Source organism: Loxodonta africana, chromosome 1 (genome assembly GCF_030014295.1).
Source record: "Loxodonta africana isolate mLoxAfr1 chromosome 1, mLoxAfr1.hap2, whole genome shotgun sequence".
Classification (NCBI taxonomy): Eukaryota; Metazoa; Chordata; class Mammalia; order Proboscidea; family Elephantidae; genus Loxodonta; species Loxodonta africana.
The window spans coordinates 79,011,449-79,023,848 of record NC_087342.1 but is presented as its reverse complement, the minus strand read 5'-3'; the positions used below and the strand labels follow the sequence as shown (position 1 = coordinate 79,023,848).

Sequence of the window (12,400 nt, the reverse complement as noted above, 5' to 3'; positions counted from 1 at the left end):
ATGACTTGTTTTCTTTTTCTTTAAGGGCATTGGATAGGATTGGAAAGTGGAGAGAAGGAGTTTGATCTGAGATTTCATTTATTCAGGATACTTACGAATTTAGGGTGTATATTCATGTTATACACCCTAAATTCATGTTATTCATGTTAGTGTTTGGTAAGCACGGTCATTATTGAGACTAGAATGTTACAAAGGTCTGTCATCTGGACATTTGTTAAAGCACGTGGCTGTAGAGAAGTGAGTCTCTGCACAGAGGTAGGGTGAGTCCTGAAGACAGTGCATTGTAGTTTGAAGATTTGGAGCTCCTTAAAGATATTCATTGAAAACCAAGCGATAAGCTTTGCCTCTAGAGTGATTTTGGACTCTGGAGTTCATACTGATTATCATTATCTTCTTGGAATTTCTTAGTAAACCTAAGAAGGAGCAACCTCCAAGTGAGATGACTTGTATCTCTTCTTTGCCAATTTCTGTCCCAATAAGGATCTTCTCCATTTCACAGGAATTGCGTGAAGTCTCCTTTTAACTTGGGAGGACTCCATTTTTCTAACAGAACTTGCCTCCCAGCTGACCCAGAAGGCAGCTCATCAGAGCATTTGAATGTGAGAGGAGTAAAGAGAAGCAAAAGTCCCCTTTGAAGAGACCATTAGACAGATGTCAGCCACAAAGATATGCAATCATTTGTGTGTGGGTAGAAGGATAGGCCCCCCCCCCAAAAAACCAAACCAAACCCATTGCCTTCGAGTCAATTCCAAATCGTATCGACCCTATAGAGCAGGGGTTAATATGGCGCTGAATATTGTGAAGCACAATTAGGATAGTTCTGGGGTGGCTGAACTCAGGGGTTGATATTGTGGCTAGAGCAACCTGGATTTCAAATATACACTCGTAAGTTCCCAACATGGAGGGATGCAGGAATGCGTTGTTGTTACATTAACAATAAAGAGGCTCAGCCCATTTTAGATTTCCAAAGCCTCTTTAATGTTAATTATTGATATGTGACAGAAGAAACTTCACCTATATCAATTCTTCTTTCCAGAAACACCTCAGTCACTGGGAGCCAATTCAAGAATCTTCTACTTGTTGTGCAATTAGAAATAAACAACCGTGGAAGGACTTGAACCCTCAATCCTCTAGATCTGGAATCAGAAACATTATCCATTAGACCATGCAGCCAATACTGTGAGGATATGGTACAAGCAAATAAGTTAAAGTGTTGATAAGGGAACATCAATTTTCTGTTTTCAATTTTTTAACTTTGCAATTGAAGGCAATTTTTACAACATTCAAAAAAGGAATCAAATATCATCGGAAGCCTCTGAAAACAATTTAGAATTAGTAAGCCGAGATTGTGAGATAATCAGAAGTGACATATTTCCAGGGCTCTCTCATCTAAGTCACTTATAATGATGATGCATTTTGGTGGAGAATTATAAGCCAAGAACTGAACTCTGCCATAAAAGGATACAGATTGCCAGAAGCTGATATGTTCAGATTTTTTTTCTCAAATATAATATGCTGTTGCTCCAGGGAGAAAAGTCTGGAAGCTCAAACAAGAGCTCCCTTTGTCAGAAATGTCTGCTTTTAATGCCAGGAAAATATTTTATTATAATCCATTTATAACAAAGAGTTTTAAAACATAGCTTTTAAAATACTTTATCCTTTACCCACAAGTAAAAGAATCACCTGATGCAGAGGTGGGAGGAGGTAGTGTGTCCCAAATCTCCCTGGGAGAGTGGTCCCTCTGTGTGAGCTACAGGTTGGTGTCTTCCAGTCTACATCAAATGTAGAGAAAGTAGACAATGCTAACTAACCCCAAGGTATTTTGCTTAAACGTCTTTCCCTAGTTTCCCTGTGGATTGATCCACAAAACAATTCAAGATGATTTTGTGTGACCCATCTCCAACTCTGCCTTGTATATTGGTAGGGTAGGAAAGGGAGACAGGAGAAATCCACAAATTCCTAAAGTTAGGTAATCACAAATTCTCTCAGTTTTCACATAGTCTGGGTTTCGTGGAAGTGCCAAGTTATTTGGAAGAAGTAAACGATAGTCTTTTTCCATTCCCTACCCTGTCTTTCCTCCCCAGACAGGTTAAATTTCCTTCCCTCCAAAACTTCCCCATTTGTTCCCAGATCCCTTGTACAGTATTTTCTCCAGGTTTGGGTCAAAACTCAAAACTATCTTAGGTCATATTCTGGATGCTATGTACCAATGTTCACTAATTCGTCAAGAAAATTATCATTTTCACTTGGATCTGAATAGCAAATAGTATTCATGACATGAAGACCTGAAGGAGGAAAAGAGAAAGGAGACCAAAGAGAAGGAGGAGGAGAAATAAAATGAAAAGAAGTGGCTCACAGATGGTAACAAAGGGCATCAAGAAGAAAAGTAAGCAAAGAGGTGCAGAAGACTAAACCCATGCTTCTTTGCTTGCCCCACCATTATGGAACATTCTCTTTGGTCTTCAGTTTTTCTCTCCTTTATCTCTTTTCTCCTCTGCTTCCCAAGGATGCAAGAAAAAATATAAGACAATGCAAAGGAATACAAAAAAGAGTAGCACGAGTGTTGCTTTAAGAAAAATAGATGCGGGTGGGCATGAAACCCTCTGGGTGTAGCAATGTGTTCTGAAAGCCGGTAGTGCTTTGTCTAGGTGACCAAGTCTGTTTCTGAAAGCCTAAAGAGACAGAAGACAAGACAAAAGGAAGAGAAATTCTCCTAGCGCTTATGACATCTTTTTGGAACAGAAACTTCTTGACAGGCAGAAGAATTACAAAGAAGCTATCTGGGAACCAGGACATGAAACATAAAAGGAACTGACCTACATAAAACCTCCATTAGGTACTCAAGAAAAGTTGTATGTAGAGGCCTGGGTAGCTCAGTTGGTAGAGCATCAGACTTTTAATCTGAGGGTCCAGGGTTCAAGTCCCTGTTCAGGCGTTACTCTCATTTTACCCTAGTTATTTCCCTTAGAAGCCTATTGACATTCCGCTGCCCCTTAGAGGAACTCTTCCAGACATTTACTATAGGCTTCTTGACTCATCTTTTCCTGCTCTTTGCTCAACAAGAGTCAGAATAGAGCAGGGAGAACAGAGAAAGGACAAAGGGTTAAATGCTTAATTAATAGCAAAAAGGTTGGGGGTCTGAACGCACCAAGAGGTTCCTCAGAAGACAGGCCTGGTAAACTGCTTTTGAAAGGTGAAAGCCTAGAAAACACCATGGAGCAGTTCTACACTGCCCTCAAGGGGTCAGCAAAAGTTGAGGCAGCTGAGTTCTTCCAAATGAGATGAAGGTTTCTAAAAACAAACTTCAGAGCCAGGGCCAAGATGGTGGAATAGTCAGATGCTTCTGGTGGTCCCTCTTATAACAAAGACCTAAATAAACAAGTGAATCGATTATATATGACAATCTATGAGCCCTGAACATGAAAGGGAAAGTTGAGGAAGTGGACCAAGTGGCAGGGAAAGGGAGAGATTGTTCAGAAGCAGTGAGGAGTTGCCAGACCTGACCTGGTGGGAACCAGCACCCCTCAGGCAAGATCTGCTGGCACGACCTTAGTGAGGCAAGCAGAGGTGTTCAGGACATGTTTTCCACATTGGGAGAGACTGATTGATGGAGAGTTCACTCATGCTTACGGAATCAGTGAAAAGTGATGCTCTTAGCAAAAGATAAGGATTGCCTCTAATCTAACCCAGGGGCCAAAAAAACACCCGTTTGGAAAAAACTCTCTCCCATTTAACTGATCCCTCCCCACCCTGCACTGGGTTCTGAGCCTGATTCAGTGATAGCTGCTTTCCCTGGGCTGGAAGTAGGACCTGCCTCGAGCCCTGAGCCATCCTCCCAGCCTGGGAGAAGGAACAAATTAACAAACAAGGAGAAAAAATAATCTGCCAGCTCCTGTAAACTGGGAACTCAGAGCAGAAACAGCTCCTCTGCCTAAGCACAGGCATAAGTGGTCCATGGACTTTCAAACCTGCATGGACCTGTGTGGGACCATTTCAACAGTGTAGGCCCTCATTAGCACAGTACAACAGGGTATATACCTGAAGACTAATGTCAACTGTTTCAGCTATATGGTGAAGAGTCAGGTTCGTGACTTCTGACATTGCTCTGCCTATTAAGCACAGTCCTCACCTACCCACATCAGGGGCCTGAGGACTGGTGGCTTCACCTATGTGACCTAGCCACCCTTGACAGGGATCCAAGGCTAAGTGGTGCCTCCCAGTCTTACAGCCAACAGCATTGGGTGTCCGTAGTCTGGCTGCAAAACACAGCCACCTAGGCACTCTGGGAACCAGGGACACATTTTCCTCACAGACACTCAGGGGTTGTTATCAGTCCCCTGCCTTGCTCAGGGCATCGCCCCCTACTGCAGACAGATACTTGTTCCTACACCAATCATACCTGCTCATCTAAGACTGTAGGTGAGAGCCTGCTCCACACACTTGGTGACCGACTACCTGGACACCTGCGCTGAATCCATACAAGTGAACTGACTCCTGGACTCATATACCTAGTAACAGCTCCAACCAACTGGTGATAGGACATTAGAGCTTCAAAGGCATCAATAATCAAACCAGTTCACCTGAGCAGCTTATTTGGGCACATATCAAAATGAAACAAAGTGAGAAGCTAGGACACAGTAAGTAAACATAAAACAAATAAATACAATAACTTTATTGATGGCTCAGAGACAACAGTGAATATCAAATCACATAAAAAGGCAGACCAGGACAGCTTCAGCAAAGCTCCCAAAATAAAGAGTCAAGAAATCTTCCAGAGGAAGGGAAATTCCTGGAATTATCAAAGGCAGAATACAAAAGATTAATATAGAGAACTTCTCAAGAGACCAGGAAGGAGATCAGGCAAAATGCAGAACAAGACAAGGAAGGCACAGACAGAGCATTAGAGGAACTTAAGAAGATTAGAGAAGCGCATAATGACAAATTTAATAGGCTGCAAGAGTTCATAGAGAGACAACAAACAGAAATTCAGAGGATTAACAATGAAATTTCAGAATTAGACAATTCAGTAGAAAGTCAAAGGACCAGAACTGAGGAAATGGACATCAGAATTAGTGAGATTGGAAGATAAAGCACTTGACACTGACATACTTGAGGTAAAATCAGATAAAAGAATTATAAGAAGAAATGCTAAGAATTATCTGGGACTCTATCAAGAGAAATAACCTACAAGTGATCTGAGTACCAGAACAGAGGTGGGTAAAAGAAAATACAGAGAGAATTGTTAAAGATCTCTTGGCAGAAAACTTCCCTGATATCGTGAAAGATGAGAAGATATCCATCCAAGTTGGTCATTGAACCCCACACAAGGTAGATCCTAAAAGGAAGTCGCTGAGACATATTATAATCAAGCTTGCCAAAGCCAAAGGTAAACAGAGAATTTTAAGAGCAGCTAGTTTTTTTTTTTTTTTTTTAGGGATGTACGAAAAGTCACCTACAAATGAGAGTCAGTAAGAATAAGCTTGGATTTTTACTCAGCAGAAACCATGCAGGCAAGAAGGCAAAGGAATGACATATTTAAAGCCAAGACAGATTTGTTTGTTCTTTTGGCAGTCCATGGTACATGCAATATTCTTTGCCAACACCACAATTCAAAGTGGTCAATTCTTCTTTGGTCTTCCTTATTCATTGTCCAGCTTTCACATGCATATAATGCGATTGAAATCGCCATGGCTTGGGCCAGCCTCAACTTAGTCTTCAAGGTGACATCTTTGCTTTTCAGCACTTTAAAGAGATCTCTTGTAGCCAATTTGCCCAGTGCAATGGATCTTTTGATTTCTTGACTGCTGCTTCCATGGGTGTTGATTGTGGATCCAAGTAAGATGAAATCCTTGACAACTTCAGTATTTTCTCCGTTTATCATGATGTTGCTTATTGTTCCAGTTGTGAGGATTCTTGCTTTCTTTACGTTGAAGTGTAATCCATATTGAAGGCTGTGGTCTCTGATCTTTATTAGTAAATGCTTTAAGTCCTCTTCACTTTCAGCAAGCAGACTTGGGTCATCTGCATATAGCAGGTTTCTAATGAGCCTTCCTACATGTTAGCTCATAGGCTTGCAGGCACTAGGAAATCCAAGATGTGCAAGTCTGGCAGCAGGCTAGAGACTTCTGCAGGCATATATCCCAAGAACAGGAGATCAGGTGCCCTGAAGAGTACAGGGTCAAGAGGGAGTGAGATTTGTCAGAACACCCTTTTATATACTGGAGACAGGCCACACCCCAAAGGAAAGTCCTTTTTTAACTGATTGGTTGCTCATACCAGATCACATTATGGAAGAGCACATGCCAAACCGCTGAGAATCAAGGCCTAGCTGACAATAACATAACATTAAACATTACAATGCCAATTAAAAAACATGGACTATCCTAGTGGATTAAGAAGAACCAAAACAACAGACCCAGCTACTTGTTCTTTACACAGAACCCACTTCAATATAAAAACATGGATAGATTAAAAGTAAACAGACGGAGAAAGATATACCATGCTAACACTAAGCAAAAGAAAGCTGGAGCTGCTATATTAATTTCATACAAGTCAGATTTCAGAGCAAGGAAAATTGTCAAAAATAAAGAAAGGATTACATAATGATTAAAGGGTCAATTCTCCAAGACATAATAATCCTGAGTGTGTATGCACCTAACAACAAAGCATCAAAATACATAAGACGAAACTCATATCTGAGAAAGGACTTAAGTTCAGGCTATAGTCTGCAACACATGGGGTCACTATGAGTCATAATGAACGTGATGGCAATTGGTGATCCTGGTGGATCCAAGATATATAACAAACTCCTAAAACACAATAATAAAAACACAACCAACCCAATTAAAAAGTGGGTAGAATATCTGAAGAGATAAGTCAGCAAAGAAGGTATACAGAAGACATGTGCCATTAAAAAAACCAAAACAGAACTGGTTACCCATTGTCCAAATTTTACACACTTACAAGTTGATTGAAAACAATATGGCTTGGGTCAGGTGCACCTTAGTCCTCAAGGTGACATCTTTCCTTTTTAACATGTTATAGAGATGCCTTGCAGCTGATTTGCTCAATGCAACGTGTCTTTTGATTTCTTGACCGCTGCTTGCATGGGTGTTATGATGGATCCAAGTAAAATGAAATCCTTCACAACCTCAGACTTTTCTCCATTTATCATGATGTTGCTTATTGGTCCAGTTGTGAGAATTTCTATTCTCTTTATGCTGAGGTGTAATCCGTACTGAAGGCTGTGGTCTTTGATCTTCATTAGTAAGTGCTTCAAGTCCTCTTCACTTTCAGCAAGGGAGGTTGTGTCATCTGCATAATGCAGGTGGTTAATGAGTCTTCCTCCAATCCTGCTGCCCTGTTCTTCTTCATATAGCCCAGCTTCTCAGATTATTTGCTCACATTAAACAGGTATTGTGAAAGGGCACAACCCTGACGCACACCTTTCCTGACTTTAAACCATGCGGTATTCCCTTGTTGTGTTCAAATGACTGCCTCTTGTTCCATGCGCAGATTTCTCATGAGAACAATTAAGTGTTCCAAAATTCCCATTCTCTGAAATGTTATCCATAATTTGTTATGATCTTCACAGTCGAATGCCTTAGCATAGTCAATAAAACACAGGTGAAAATCTTTCTGGTATTCTCTGCTTTCAGCCAGGATTCATCTGACATCAGCAATGTTATCCCTGGGTCCATGTTCACTTCTAAATCTGGCTTGAATTTCTGGCAGTTCCCTGTTGATACACTGATGCAGCTGCTTTTGAATGATCTTCAGCAAAATTTTGCTTCCATCTGATATTAATGGTATTGTTGGATAATATCTGCATTTAGTTGGATCACCTTTTCTGGGAATAGCTATAAATATGGATCCCTTCCCGTCTGTTGGCCACGTAGCTGTCTTAGAAATTTCTTGGCACAGATGAGTGAGCACTTCTAGTGCTGCATCTGTTTTTTGAAACATCTCAGTTGGTATTCCATCAATTCCCAGAGCCTTGTTTTTGGTCAATGCCTTCAGTACAGCTTGAACTTCTTCCTTCAGTACCATCCATTCCTCATACACTACTAGGGAATTACAGATTAATACAATGATGAGATACCATTACACATCTATTATTGCTGTTCGGTTGCTATAATCCCAAATGCTAACAACACCACATGCTGGCAAGGATGTGGAGCTACAGGAACTGTCATTCATTGCTGAGAAAATGCAAAATAACACAGTCACTTTGGAAGACAGTCTAGCAGTTTCTTACAATGCTAAACATAGGCTTACCTAAACATGTTGTTTTAGGTGCCATGGAGATGGTTCCAACTCATAGTGACCCCATGCACAAAAGAATGAAACACTGCCTGGTTCTGAGCCATCCTCACAATTATTGTTACAGTCGTGCCCACTGTTGCAGCCACTGTGTCAATCCATCTGATTGAGTGTCTTCCTCTTTTTCCCTGACCCTTCATTTGCCAAGCATGATGTCCTTCTCCAGGGACTGATCCATTCGGAAAACAGGTCCAAGCATGTGAGATGAAGCCTTGACATTCTGGCTTTTAGTGAACATTCTGGCTGTACTTTCTCCAAGACAGATTTGTTTGTACTTCTGGCAGTCCATGGTATATTCAATATTCTTCACAAACACCATAATTCAAAGGCATTAATCCTTCTTCAGTCTTCCTTATTCATTGTTCAGCATTTGTATGCACATGAGGCAATTGAAAACACCATGGCTTGGATTAGGCAAATCTTAGATCTCAAGGTGACATCTTTGCTTTTTAACACCTTTTAAAGAGCCCTTTTGCAGCAGATTTGCCCAATGCAATGAATTGTTTGATTTCTGGACTGCTGCTTCTGTGGGCATTGATTGTGGGTCCAAGTAAAATGAAATCCTCAACAACTTCAATCTTTTCTCCGTTTATTATGCTGTTGCTTATTGATCCAGTTGAAGTGTAATCCATACTGAAGGCTGTGGTCTTTGATCTTCATCAGTCAGTGCTTCAATTCCTCTTCATTTTAAAGCAAGCAAAGTTGTGTCGCCTGCTTATCATAGGTTGTTAATGAGTCTTCCTCCAATCCCGATACTGCATTCTTCTTCATGTGTTCCACCTTCTTGTATTATTTGCTTAGCATAAAGACTGAGTAAGTGTGGTGAGAGGTTACAATCCAGACACACACCTTTCTTGACTTTAAACCAGTATCACCCTGTTCTGTTCAAACGAATGCCTCTTGGTCTATGTATAGGTTTCTCATGAGCACAATTAACTGTTTTGGATCTCCTATTCCTCACACTGTTATCCATAATTTGTTATGATCCACACAGTCGAATGCTTTTGCATAGTCCATAAAACATAGGTAAACATCCTTCTGGTATGCTCTGCTTTCAGCCAAGATCCATCTGATATCTTCACTGATATCCCTGGTTCCATGTCCTCTTCTGAATCTGGCATGAACTTCTGGGAGTTCCCTGTTGATGTACAGCTGCAACGGCTTTTGATTTGATTAATCTTCAGGAAAATATTACTTGTGTGTTATATTAATGATACTGTTCGATAACTTCTGCATTCTTTTGGATCACCTTTTGTAATGGATTGAATTGTGTTCCCCCCAAAGAAGTGTAATAAGTGTTAACTTGATTAGGTCATGATTCCCAGTATTGTGTGGTTGTTCTCCATTTTGTGATTATAATTTTATGCTAAAGAGGATAACGGTGAGATTGTAACACCCTTACTAAGGTCACATCCCTCATCCAATGGAAGAGGCATTTCTCTAGGGTGTGGCCTGCACCACCTTTTATCTTACAAGAGATAAAAGGAAAGAAAACGGAGGGGGGCCAAGATGGCTGACTAGGTAGAGGCTACCTCGGATCCCTCTTGCAACAAAGACTCGGAAAAACAAGTGAATCTATCACATACATGACAATCTACCAACCCTGAACAACAAACACAGATTTAAAGAGTTGACCTGAGTGACAGAAACGGAGAAGGAACAACTATGGGGAAGCAGAGACTGTTTTCGGAGCCTGGAGCCAGCGTCCCAGTCAGGTAACCTTGGCACCGGGCTTAGGACTGGGCGCAGGAGAGCTGAACACAACATCCTGTGACGGCACAAACACGGGGCGCAGCCCTACCCTCCTGAACTGACTTCGGGAGGGGGCCCAGCCGGTTAGCGCGGGTGGTGCCCTGATGTGACTGGCGGGAGGAGAAGTCGCCGGGAGGCAGAGACTGGTTTTGGAGCCGAAGTGCAGCATCCCAGCTGGGGAACCTTGGTGCGGGGCTTTGGACTGGGCGCAGGGTAACTGAGCACCACATCCTGTGACGGTGCAAACACGGGGCGCAGCCCTACCCCCCTGAACTGACTCTGCGAGGGGGCCCAGCCGGTCTGTGGGTGGCGCGGCGACATGGCTGGTGGGAGGAGAATTCCCCAGGAGGCAGCGACTGGTTTTAGAACTGGGAGTGCAGCGTCCCAGCCAGAGAACCTTGATGCTGAGCTTTGGACTTGCAGCCGAGGAACTGACTGCGGCTTGGCTTCTGCGGGCCTGACCGTCGGGGGCAATCTCTACCCAGCCAGCACACATAGGCGACACGCCCCTCAGGAATCTCAGATAAAATAGTCATCCCAAGCAAGATAAGTAACTTTGTGTATATTCCGGTGTGCTACTGTCTCCTGTTTTTCTGAAACCTCCCCTCCCCTTCCCAGGCGGCTTCATTAACACTGGAATTTCCTGAGGCAGAGGGAGAACTGCTCCTCGGTTTTTCTTTTCCCTTTTTTTTGGTCTTTTCCTAACCCATTCTTCCAGCCTGAGAGAAGCAACCACAAAAAACCGAGGAACCAAAAATCCTTCCCTAATTGGACTAAAAACACAGAACCAGCTCCAACCAAGCATATGTGATCCACAGTCTCGGGCTTTCATCCCTACAGGGAACAAGGTGGCTATTATAATGCAAAGGCATTTCTAATAGGGATCTGACTGCATTTTTTTTTAGTGGATTCCTGGAAAAACAAGTTTCCCAGGACTGATATCTCTGTGTATTCAACAGAGCCCTCACTGACCCACAACAGGGAACTGAGGGCTGAAGCTCCCCCCAGACCACTTAGCCTCCTGCCTTAGGAGTCTAAGGAGGGTGACACCTACCAATCTGTAGAGGTACTTGCAATGGGGGCCTAAGGTACAGCTGCAGAGCCCACCTACCAAGGTGCTTTAGGAATAGAGACACACCTACCTCACTGACACTTGGGGGAAGCCTGTCAGCATCCTGCCCCCCCCCCGGAGGGTGAAACCCAGCTGCTACTAGAATCTGGTGCACACAACTATCACCACTACTTCTCAAGGTGGATAGGTCATAGGGTGCATCACACACTTGATGACCCAAAATCAGATTCTACACAAGAATAGTGAATGGACTCAGGCATATATATCTGTTAACAGCCCAAACCAGCTGGTAATAGGTCATAAGTAAGTCAAGGGCTACAACAATCAAGACAGCACAATCTAGTAGCCCATCAATGTGTATTGAAAGAAAACAAAACAAGATAAGACTCAGTGAGAAAATATAGAATAAATCACTACAATATCTTAGTGATGGCTCGGAGACAGCAGTCGATATCAAACCACATAAAGAAGCAGACCATGACTGCTTCTACAACTCCCCAGACTAAAGAATCAAAATCTTTCCCAAATGAAGATACAATCCTGGAATTGCCAGATACAGAATATAAAAAAACTAATTTACAGAATGCTTCAAGACATCAGGGATGACCTCAGAAATGAAACAGGGCAATCTGCAGAAAAAGCCAAGGAACACACTGATAAAGCAGTTGAAGAACTCAAAAAGATTATTCAAGAACATAGTGGAAAAATTAATAAGTTGCAAGAATCCATAGAGAGACAGCATTCAGAAATCCAAAAGATTAACAATAAAATTACAGAATTAGACAATGCAATAGGAAGTCAGAGGAGCAGACTCGAGCAATTAGAATGCAGAGTGGGAGATCTGGAGGACCAGGGAATTGACAACAGTATAGCCGGAAAAAAAAATCAGATAAAAGAATTTAAAAAAATGAAGAAACCCTAAGAATCATGTGGGACTCTATCAAGAAGAATAACTTGCGTGTGACTGGAGTCCCAGAACAGGGAGGGACAACAGAAAACACAGAGAGAATAGTAGAAGATCTGTTGGCAGAAAACTTCCCTGACATCATGAAAGATGAAAGGATATCTATCCAAGATGCTCATCGAACCCCATTTAAGATTGATCCAAGAAGAAAATCACCAAGACATATTATCATCAAACTTGCCAAAACCAAAGATAAAGAGAAAATTTTAAAAGCAGCCAGGGATAAAAGAAAGGTCTCCTACAAAGGAGAATCAATAAGAATAAGTTCAGACTACTCAGCAGAAACCATG

General features: G+C 42.0%; 1 non-coding gene across 1 annotated transcript; it reads left to right on the top strand.

Annotated features, from left to right (window-relative positions):
- Window positions 1-2,862: 2,862 nt before the first annotated feature.
- TRNAK-UUU (transfer RNA lysine (anticodon UUU)) lies at window positions 2,863-2,935 on the top strand. The gene has a single exon. It is a non-coding gene; the product is annotated as a tRNA-Lys (tRNA).
- Window positions 2,936-12,400: the final 9,465 nt, after the last annotated feature.